The 10,847-nt window shown below is 41.7% G+C and overlaps 1 long non-coding RNA gene across 1 annotated transcript; it reads right to left on the bottom strand.

Moving 5' to 3' along the window:
• Positions 1 to 2,095: 2,095 nt before the first annotated feature.
• Positions 2,096 to 7,372, bottom strand: LOC143828747 (uncharacterized). Its single transcript, XR_013227847.1, has 3 exons — positions 7,263 to 7,372; positions 2,251 to 2,311; positions 2,096 to 2,136 (listed from the first exon to the last, which is right to left on the bottom strand). It is a non-coding gene; the product is annotated as an uncharacterized LOC143828747 (long non-coding RNA).
• Between the last annotated feature and the right edge of the window lie 3,475 nt (positions 7,373 to 10,847).

The raw sequence follows: 10,847 nt of genomic DNA, 5'->3' as shown, positions 1-10,847 counted from the left end.
CTGTCAGGATGGGGGGGGGATATAAATTTAAATACTGATAAAATGCATAAACAAGTGACCTACTTTGAATTTCCCCCCTTTTTGAAGGATGTATGCCCAAGTGACTAGAGTGTGTGTGCCATTCCTGCTAAAATACACAAGAGACCTGGTTGCTGCTTGAAGCTTTGCTTCTTGTGGTTCAGAAATACAATTTGTCAGTTTCTCTGGTCAAGTGCAAGGCTGAGAGGAAATCTACATCACTTGGAAGGGGAGAAAAACTTCCCTGCAACTACTCAGAACATGCATTCCCTTGACTACTGTAGTGTGTTTTGTAGAAGGTAAAATAATTATTTACATTTGAAACAAAAGAGCTTTATTGACACGGGAGTATTCTGTCCTGAGCTTTAAGCCTTTTGTATGATTCCTGTTACCTTAACTTTGTTTTGTCAGAATAAAACATTGAATGATCAATCTCCCCTTTTGTGCATTTTCCCTGTGCCTTTTGCTTGTAATCTATTATTAAACTGCACATTTGAATTTGGGAAAGAATTTGTGGTTTTTTCCCCCTTTTTATTGACAAACTTCAGTGCTTTCAAAAAAGACAGAAAAACTCCAAACCTAAGGAATAGGTGTGTGTTATGTACAATAGTTGCTGGGCTGGAGAAGAAGAATAGAAAATAAATACATTTGCATTAGCTTTTACATTTAAGAAATCACAATATATGTAACCAGTTTATACAATGTAAATAATAAAAATACACACTGCAAAGGTTCTAAACTTCTAATGTAGAGCTATTTGTTCTAATACCTAAAGTTACTAAAAAATTTGTTCCATTTGCTTAATCTAGCTAGGGCACGTATCCTTAGTTGTGTGGTAAATGTTGTACAAATGGCTGCTACAAGTGCAAATTTGATAGTTGCTCAATAATCCAGTGCTGTTCTTGTACATTTCTAGTTCATGACTCCTATGGCAGATCTCAGTTTATGAGATGGGAATCAGAAGCTGAATTTATCTTTCTCTTGTCCCCCATAGAATTCTTGATGGACAAAATAGAGAATCTCTAATCTAAGTTGCACTTTTGTAGGTTTCTGTGTGAGCTCATGTAACAGTAATCATAGGTGACTGTAACAATGCTTTGCATTGCATTAGTTTCACTAATTCGTCTTTTTAAATTGGCCACCTAATATAATGATTAAAGATACCCAAACACCTGCCAATTTGACTCACTTCCCATTAACCACTGCGGGCAATTAATCATAGCCAATTAATTGCTGGGTGATTCAGCTGCTCCCAAACTATTAGAATCATAGAGTTGGAAGGGGGCCATACAGGGCATCTAGTCCAACCTTTCAAAAACTTCAAAATATCATGTCCCCTCTCAACTTCCTCTCCTCCAGGCAGAATATTCCCAAGTTCCTCACCTTTCCTCATAGGGCTTGGTCCTTAGGCCCCCAATCATCCTCATAAATTCTGTCCACATCCTTTCAGAACTGCACACAGTACTCCAGATGTGGTCTGACCAATGCAGCATACAGTGGGACTATGACATCTTGTGTTTTGATGTGATGCCTCTGTTGCTACAGCCCAAAACTGCATTCAGTTTATTTACCACAGCATCACACTGTCTGCTCATATTTAGCTTACAGTCCACAAGTATCCCAAGATCTGCTACCCAGAATCTATCTCCCATCCAGTGTACATGCTTATCATTTGTGTGACCCAGATGTAGAACTCTGCACTTATCCTTATTGAATTGCATCTTGTTCTCATTTGTCCACTTTTCCAGCATGTTCAGATCTCATTGAACTCTCTCTGTCTTCTGGGATGTTTGCTACTCCTCCCAATTTGGTGTCATCTGCAAATTTAATGAGTAGTCCCTCCATCCCTTCATCCAGGTCATTGATAAAAACGTTGAAAAGTACTTCTCCCAATACTGAGCCCTGTGGCACCCCACTGCTCACCTCCCTCCAATCTGATGAAATACTATTGACATCTACACAGTGGGCGTGGTTTTCTAATCAGCTTATAATCTCCCTACCTGACAACTTTTCTGCCTTGCAGCTTTTTCTCCTCTTGTTTTTGCAGTACAGAGATTAAAAGCATTGTTTCTATCCTTGCCCAACTTGGAAGTATGGGAAGATTAACTCTTTGTTTTCCTGTTGTAATGCAGAGGTCAAAAACAGTGAGCATTTCCGCACACAGAAAAAATAGTGTTACAACAGCATAATGGTGTCTCACTAAATATTATCATGCCTCCAGCCATTCCTCACCTTCTTGCTGTCTCGCTTCCATCTGCCGCCTTTTCGCACTCCATACACTTCACATTGCCTGCTAGAAATGGTGGACAAGAGCACCATGCTTTACATGTGACTTTCTTCTGCCTGTCAATCAATCATAGAATCATAGAATCATAGAGTTGGACATCTAGTCCAACCCCCTGCTAGTCCATCTAGTCCAACCCCCTGCTCTACGCAGGATCAGCCCTAAGCATCCTAAAGCATCCAAGAAAAGTGTGTATCCAACCTTTGCTTGAAGACTACCGGTGAGGGGGAGCTCACCACATCCTTAGGCAGCCTATTCCGCTGCTGAACTACTCTGACTGTGAATTTTTTTTCCTGATATCTAGCCTATATCGTTGTACTTGTAGTTTAAACCCATTACTGCGTGTCCTCTCCTCTGCAGCCAACGGAAACAGCATCCTGCCCTCCTCCAAGTGACAACCTTTCAAATACTTAAAGAGGGCTATCATGTCCCCTCTCAACCTCCTTTTCTCCAGGCTGAACATTCCCATGTCCCTCAACCTATCTTCATAGGACTTGGTCCCTTGGCCCCAGATCATCTTCGTTGCTCTCCTCTGTACCCTTTTAATTTTATCTACATCTTTCTTGATGTGAGGCCTCCAGAACTGCACACAGTACTCCAGGTGTGGTCTAACCAGTGCCGTATACAACAGGACTATGACATCTTGTGATTTTGATGTGATGCCCCTGTTGATACAGCCCAAAATGGCATTTGCCTTTTTTACCGCTGCATCACACTGCCTGCTCATGTTTAGTTTACAATCCACAAATACTCCAAGGTCTCGTTCACACACAGTGTTACCTAGAAGCATATCCCACATCCAGTAGGCATGCTTTTCATTTTTCTGACCCAGATGCAGAACTTTACACATCTTTATTAAATTGCATCTTGTTCTCATTTGCCCATTTTTCCATTGTGTTCAGATCTCGTTGAACTCTGTCTCTATCATCTGGAGTATTTGCCAGTCCTCCCAATTTGGTGTCATCTGCAAACTTGATGAGTAGTCCCTCCACCCCCTCATGTAGATCATTAATAAATATGTTAAAAAGTACCGGGCCGAGCACCGAGCCCTCAGATACCCCACTACTCACCTCCCTCCAGTCTGATGAAACACCATTGACAACAACTTTTTGAGTGCGGTTCTCTAACCAATTCCCTATTCACCTAACTATCTGAAAATCCAGATTGCAGTCCTTCAATTTATCCATCAGAACATCATGGGGAACCTTATCAAAAGCTTTACTAAAATCCAAGTAAACGACATCAACCGACATCAATCCTGGCAACCAATCCCCTTTCTCAATGTTTTAAAGGGCCCACAATGCCTGCTAATTTTTTTTAAATTCAATACTTCCCCATTGAAACATCTATACGTCTAATCATAGATGCATAGTGCTTTTTGAATGCCACCCCTTATGGAATCACGAGTTTTGATACTTTAAAAACAAAATCTTGTTCCTGATTTTGGGGGGGGGGGCTTTAGAGAGGCATGATTTGTGTGAAAACTTTTGGAGAAAAATAAGTTTTGGCTTTGCCTGTATGCTTGTACACCTATTCATTGCTCTAGGCAGTTCGCTTAAAAAATCCCATCCCCGGGAGAAGGGAGAGGGAGGCAGGTGCGAGGACAGGACACTGGAGGTGGAGGTAGTGCTTCTTCACCTCCACACTTTAGTTGGTGGCCTGCTGGTTGCTCTCCTCTAGCTGGTGCTTTTTAGGTTGGGAAATCCACTTTATACGATTCCCCAACTAGTGCTTTAAAATGGAGGATGTAGCCAGCTATTTGCTGCCTGGTTGCTGGATGTTGGCAACATCATGCGGAACAGCTGGAATATAATGACTACCTAAGGTAAGGATATATTTAAGAGGTATGGATAGCCCCAGTGATTTGTCCTTGCATGGCTTGAAGGGAGAGTTGCTATTTGAAGCTTGGCTGTGTAGCTATTATGTTGAGGGGTTGTGCAGATCAGGACTCAATTTATTTATTTTTATGTATTTATGCAATTTATATGTTGCCCCTTTATTTTTATGTATTTATGCAATTTATATGTAACCCAACACCTAACTGATTCCCAACTAGCCATGCGTCAGCTTTTGACCAACTGAAAATTTGTTCAGCAGCTGTTCAAATTGCTTAAATTGTTGGATGCACGTTCATGATCATCCCATTATTTGTTTGTGGGTGTTGGACAAAGTAAGATAATCTGCTAAGTAGGTTTGATGAGAAATTCATGGCTCACTAATGATGATTCACTTTATGAGAGTGATAATATACCAAACCCTCATTTCAAGGCTTGAAGATGGTGAAGTGACTAAGCCAACTTGAGCTCATGTTGAATTCAGCAGGAAATTATGTGTTCTGCAGAACTATATCAAATATAACAACAAGAATGTTGCAGGCCCAGATGTTTTAATTAGTCAGTGGATTTAGTTATACAGTTTACAACATACCGCATAGACAGGCCAATAGTATGTGCAAGGATCTATAATGCTTTATATTATAGGTTTAACAGTTCATTCCTGATTTGAAAAAAAGGAGCCATTTTAGCATTGTATGGAAAACAGAGCATTCTTATGTCTGCTGGGTTCCTTTCATCATATTGCCTGTAAAGGACTGAAAATGAAGGAAAAGAGCTGCTTCACACTGTCACAATCTCATTGATCTGAAATAGCCCCCCTATTGCAACTGATGATCTAAAAGGAAAATACTATTTAGGTTTCAGTGATCGTGATCTGCATAGTCTTTTTTACTTAAAAAAACAAGTCCAAAGCTATGACAACTGAACTAATATGCAGAAATGGTGATAGAATTTAGCTTATTTTTAATATAGTACACCAATGCATTCTGTTTTTATTCCCCCCTCTAGTCGTTTTAAAGGACATTGTTAATCTTTGCCTTTGAAATGTAAAAATTCTGAGACATCAAAGAAATATTGTGATGGTCAAAGAAATGTAGAGGGGGAAAGACTACATAATAAATGCTTAACACAGGAGATTTACTTCATGCCTCATGAAACTATCCATTGTAGCAACAGTACTGGAAAACAAGGCATGAAATTGTTTGTAGAAAAGTCAATAGATTGCATATTAAGGAATATATATTGGAATACACTCTGTGTTTCCAGAATTGTGCTTGTAATTTTAAATGTTATTTGGGGGTTACATATTGGTCTTTGATATGTGTGAAAAGGGACAATAAACTAACTGAAGTATGGTACTGAGCATAAAGAAGCCAGCAGTTAGATTTCAAATACTGGTCATGCAATGACAACTAGAAATGATGGATATTTAACATGTAACAAAGAAAATGGTAGAAATATTTTTTAGGAGAGTAGACAGAACTGCAGAATTACCCACCCTGGCAGGGGCACAATTTACCATCGTGCCCCAAGCTAGGAATCTGGGTGTGACCATTGATGCCTCCCTGACTATGGAGGCACAGGACAAGAGAGTAGCGGGTCAGGCATTCTTCCATCTCCGCCAGGCCCAGCTACTAGTGCCCTTCTTGTCCCCTGACCATCTGGCCACAGTGATCCATAGCTGCCTGGATCCGGTTCAAGGTTCTGGTTCTAACCTTTAAGGCCATATGCGAGTTGGGACCCACATACCTGAGGGACCGCCTGCCGCCCTATGCTCCCCGCAGGGCTTTACGCTCTGCGGGTGAGAATCTATTGATCATTCCCGGCCCTAAGGAGGCGTGCCTAGCCTCGACCAGGGCCAGGGCCTTTTTGGTCCTGGCCCCTACCTGGTGGAATGAGCTCCCGGGTGAGCTGCGAGCCCTGCGGGATTTGTCAGCTTTCCGCAGGGCCAGCAAGACTGAGCTCTTCCACCATGTCTATGGTTGAGTTTGGGGTCAGCTAACTCGGGATATCACCCCCCCCCGAGAGTTGCACTCCTCCATTACATTGTACTCCTCCATTATCTCTCATATTAGTATGGGGAGGGATGGAGTATTTTCTCTTTGCTGCCATGTTGGTATTAATATTTTAATGTGGGTTTTAATGGGTTTTAATGGGGTTAAGATCATTGTCACCCGCCTCGAGCCTTCCGGAAGAGGCGGGAAATAAATTGAAATATAACAACAACAACAACAACAACAACAACAACAATAATGGTGGCTACCAGGAGGTGGAGTCAACCACAAAATGTCAGGGAGAGAGGTTATGCACAACTCATTTCAGGCAGAAACTCTGTTTATGAGAATGCCTTTTAAAATTAACACATGGTTTAAAGTATGTTTTTGTATTCACACAAAATAATAGTGAGCAAAAAACTCTCATGTGGTAGTATTTTACAAATATCACACTTATACAGAAGGAAAGGGGGGGAAGGGAAGAATCCCTTTACATAGCCCTTCCCTCATGAATCCAGACATTTTTTAACCTGTATTATTAGTTGTAACAATGACAGTTGGTGCTGAAGGGCTGATGAGAGCTCCTTGAACATTTCTACAAGAGAGAGATTCTGCCCAGATTTTGAAAAGGGCTTGCCATGGCATGCTTCTGCACCCCACCCTGGTATCCCTTGGAGGTCTTCCATCCAAATATTAACCATGGCTGACCATGCTTAGCAGTTGAGATCTGATGAAATCAGGCTAGCCTGAGTGATATTACTATCAGTGGCCACCTGAACTATGAAAATACTTTGCAACTGGGAAGTTCTGATGATTTTAATAAATGTTCCATTAAGCATTGCAGTTGTGTACCCCAATTGTATTTACTCAGAATCAACTTCCATTATATTTTTAGAATATAACTCTATCTGCACAGTTAAAATACTCTTTAAAAAGTCACTGTCTGCGTTGTGCCAAAAATCAAAAACCTCAACTGGAGACACTCACTTTCTAAAAAAAAAAAAAAAAGCTTGGCAGGAGCCAGGAAAGGTGCTGATGGGTACCATGGCACCCATGGGTGCTACTTTGAGTACCGTTTGTCTAAAAAATAATAGCATGCCTTAGAATAGTCACTCTTAAAAAAAAACTTACCCAGCTTCCCTTTTCTTTAATATTGGTAGCACAAAGTTTTTTTTTAAAAGCAAATGACAGTTGGCACTATTCTTCCAGTGTCTTCTGTATTCTGGTACTGGGCTGTCTGTTCACAGAGGAGGGGGAGAAGAGAAGAAGACATGAAATTATGTAACTGTTATAAACATTTGCTTTCTCTCATTACTCACTGTGCTGCCTGTGGCTGCTGCAATTGCTGTTACTGACCAGTCTATACAAGTAAGGTAGAAAAGGAAGATGCAGGCTGGTTATCTAAGAATCTCCTCATCCAATCTTGTTGGGCATATCAGGGGAATTATTTATTATTGTTATTATATTGTTATTATTAGACTTATTGCTCACCACTCCCGGTGAACCAGCTGGTGGTGGGTTACAAAATAAATTCCAATACAACCCCCCAATAAAAAACCCATTAAAACCCAATTAAAATACACAACATACTAGCAACATGGCAGTAAAAATAAGCCCATCCTATGGTGGTGTGCCTGCCTAGAGGTAATCAGTAAGGCAGTAACTGATTGCCATCAGTGATGTCACAGAACTGGCAGCAAGTATCTTCTGTGGAAGGGAGTACCAGATCCGTGCTCTAAACTGGCCTCATCCATAGACCTGATGGAAGAGCTCCACCTTACAAGCCGTGTGGAATTCTGGAAGCTCTCTCAGGCACTTAGCTCTACTGGGAGCTCATACCACCAGGTAGGGGACAGAAACAAAAAGGGTCTGGCCCTGGTCAAGGCCAGACAAGCTTCGCTGGGGCCAGGGATGACCAACAAGTTGGTGCCCACAGAGCGCAAGACCCTGCAGGGGGCATAGAGCAACAAGTAGTCCTGTGGATATATGGGTCCCAGACTGTGAAGGACCTTGAAGGTCAAAACCAAAACTTTGAACTGGATCCAGGCTGCAACTGACAATCAATGTAGCTGCCTCAGCACAGGCTGGATATGGGCACTCCAAGATGGACCTGTGAGAACCCTAGCAGGCACATTTTGCACCAGTTGCAATTTCTGGGTCATGGACAAGGGCAAGATCAAGTAACAGAAATCAGTTCTGGAGCTGACCGTCACATGGAACACCAGGGCTAAGTTTCAGAGAACAGATAGGGTACAAGTAGCCTTGCCAGGCAATGATGGAAAAACAGCTACCTTCTTGACCTGTGCCTCCATGGGCACTGAAACATGCAAGGTCAGTTGTACTCCAGCCAGGGTGGGTAAACACAATTCCTGTTCTGCCCTCTTCCTTCCCTGCCACAGGACCTCAATCTTGGAGGGGTTGAGTTTCAGATGACTCTGCTCAAGCCATACAGCCATGGCTTCCAAACATCTGGCAAATGGTTCCGAGGGAGTCTGGATGGCCATCCATGAAGAGATGGGTGTCATCTGCATATTGATGGCAGCCCAGCCCAAAGAGCGCATAGAGATGTTAAAAAGCATGGGGAAAGCACTGCCTCCTGAGATACTCTACAAGGAAGTCAACAGTAGCGTGACAGCTCATTCCCCACTGCTACACTCTGGTCCCCATTCTGGAGAAAGGAGCATAGCCAGGTAAGAGCTGTATCCCATATCCCCATCCTGGTCAGGTGGCAGGCCAATAACTCAGGGTCAATGACATCAAAGTCCCATAGGTCTAACATTATGAGAATGGTTGACCCGCCCCTATTCAGCTGGCGCCAGGGTGACCAGTGCTGTCTCCACCCTATAGCCAGGATGGAAGCCAGACTGGTATGGATCGAGGGCCAAAGTTTCATCCAAGAATGCCAGGAGCTGATCTGCCACAGCCCTTTCAACTACCTTACCTAGAAACACAAGGTGCTATACTGGGCGGTATCTGGCCGATTTCTTTGTGTCCGGCAATAGTTTAATGAGGAGAGGATGAACCACAACTCCCTTCAGCAGCTCAGGGAACGCTCCAGTTGACAGGAAGAGATTAATAATATCCCTGAGCTGAACTCCTATCTGCTGGCCATTCCCTTTGAGAAGCCAAGATGGACAGGGATCAAGGGAATAAGTAGTGGCCCTCACTGACTCCAGCAACTTGTCCACTTCTGTTTCTGTGAATCAGAAGACTCTAGGTAAGTTCTGAATTTAGGCAGGTAAACTATTTAACACAAACAATAAGCAAGAATGCTAAAAGAAAAAATTGAGATCCTGTGCAAATCTAAACCGATATATCTACATATCCTATTTCAAAACAAGGTATTATTTAAAATCTCCTAAAGGAAAAAGATGAATAGTGGAGCTGATAGCTCAGATTTAAAAAAAAGGGGTATAGCAACAGGAAAAGGAAAAACGTTGCTCCCCAGACATGACAATGATGAAGATGCAGATGAATCTATCCAAGCACAGATCAAGATGGTGCTGGAAAGCTTAGGCAAGCTCACAAGAGAAATCCGTGAATCAAAAGCTGAGCTACAAAGATTATTCAGTAATTTGTTTGTTTATTTATTTATTTAGATTTCTGTACCGCCCATTTCTTTGCAGCTCTGGCCGGTTTAATCAAAAAAGAGGCAGCTGAAATTAGGAAGCAATTGTCAGATGTTAAGAAGGAAGTACTAGACTCCAAAAAAGATCTGTAACGTAAAATTACAGACCTCCAAAAGAGTGTTAAGGAAAATACAAAACAAATTGAAGACGTGAATAACAGCGCTCAAGAGTCACTGGAAGAAATAGTAAAAATACAAGAGTGGAAAAGCTGAAGGCAGATTAGAGCGACTAGAAGTGCAAGGGAGGGCAAAGAACCTTCAAATTAGGTGGACACTAGAAGACTTTGGTAAAAAAGATTTGACAAAAGAATTCAAGGAAGTGGTACAAGGATATACAAAAGAAAAAAAAGTAAAAATAGAAAACATTTATAGAATTAATTCCAGTGTGGCGGCATGGAAAGGTCTCTCCACAGAGATCTTAGTGAACTTTGACAACAAAAACTTTACAACACAGTAGTAAAGAAAAACAGAGCAGAACCTTTCCAAGTCTATCAGCAGTCTATCAGGACCTACCCTCAGACACCCTTTGGAAAACAGCGGAATTTCATTTCCTAAGAAAAGGCAAATTCAGAAGGAAATACAGTAACACTGGAAAATACCTTTTGCCCTAGAGGTGTTCTTACCAGAAGGAAGGAAGGTAATATGCACTCTTCAGGAAGCACAAGTACGCTTCAATAGACTCTCCTCTCAAGACCCAAACAATGATCAGCACTCAACAATTCGGAAAGGTAAGTAGATCCTTACAAAACAACTCCAACGGAATAATATGACCAAGTTAAAAATCCTCTCATTAAATGCCAATGGCCTTGATGTCCCTGCAAAACTTCAACATTCTTTAACCTATTAAAAAAGGAGTCAGTAGATATCTTTTGCTTGCAAGAGATGCATATGAAAAATATCATGAATACCTTTTGGACACCAAGAAGCTTGGGGAAGTCTTTAATGCATTGGCCAAAGAAAAGGAAAAAAAAGTGGTAGTATACATATTCAACCCGAATGTCTCAGCAAACCTCTTAGTGCAAGATCTACAAGGCCGCTTCATCTTTGTAAAGCTAACCCTACCAACTGGGAAGTTCTCCTTCTTAAAG

Source organism: Paroedura picta, chromosome 2 (assembly GCF_049243985.1).
Source record: "Paroedura picta isolate Pp20150507F chromosome 2, Ppicta_v3.0, whole genome shotgun sequence".
NCBI classification, from domain to species: Eukaryota; Metazoa; Chordata; class Lepidosauria; order Squamata; family Gekkonidae; genus Paroedura; species Paroedura picta.
The sequence above is the reverse complement of the archived record's forward strand: the minus strand, read 5'-3'. Positions and strand labels throughout refer to the sequence as shown.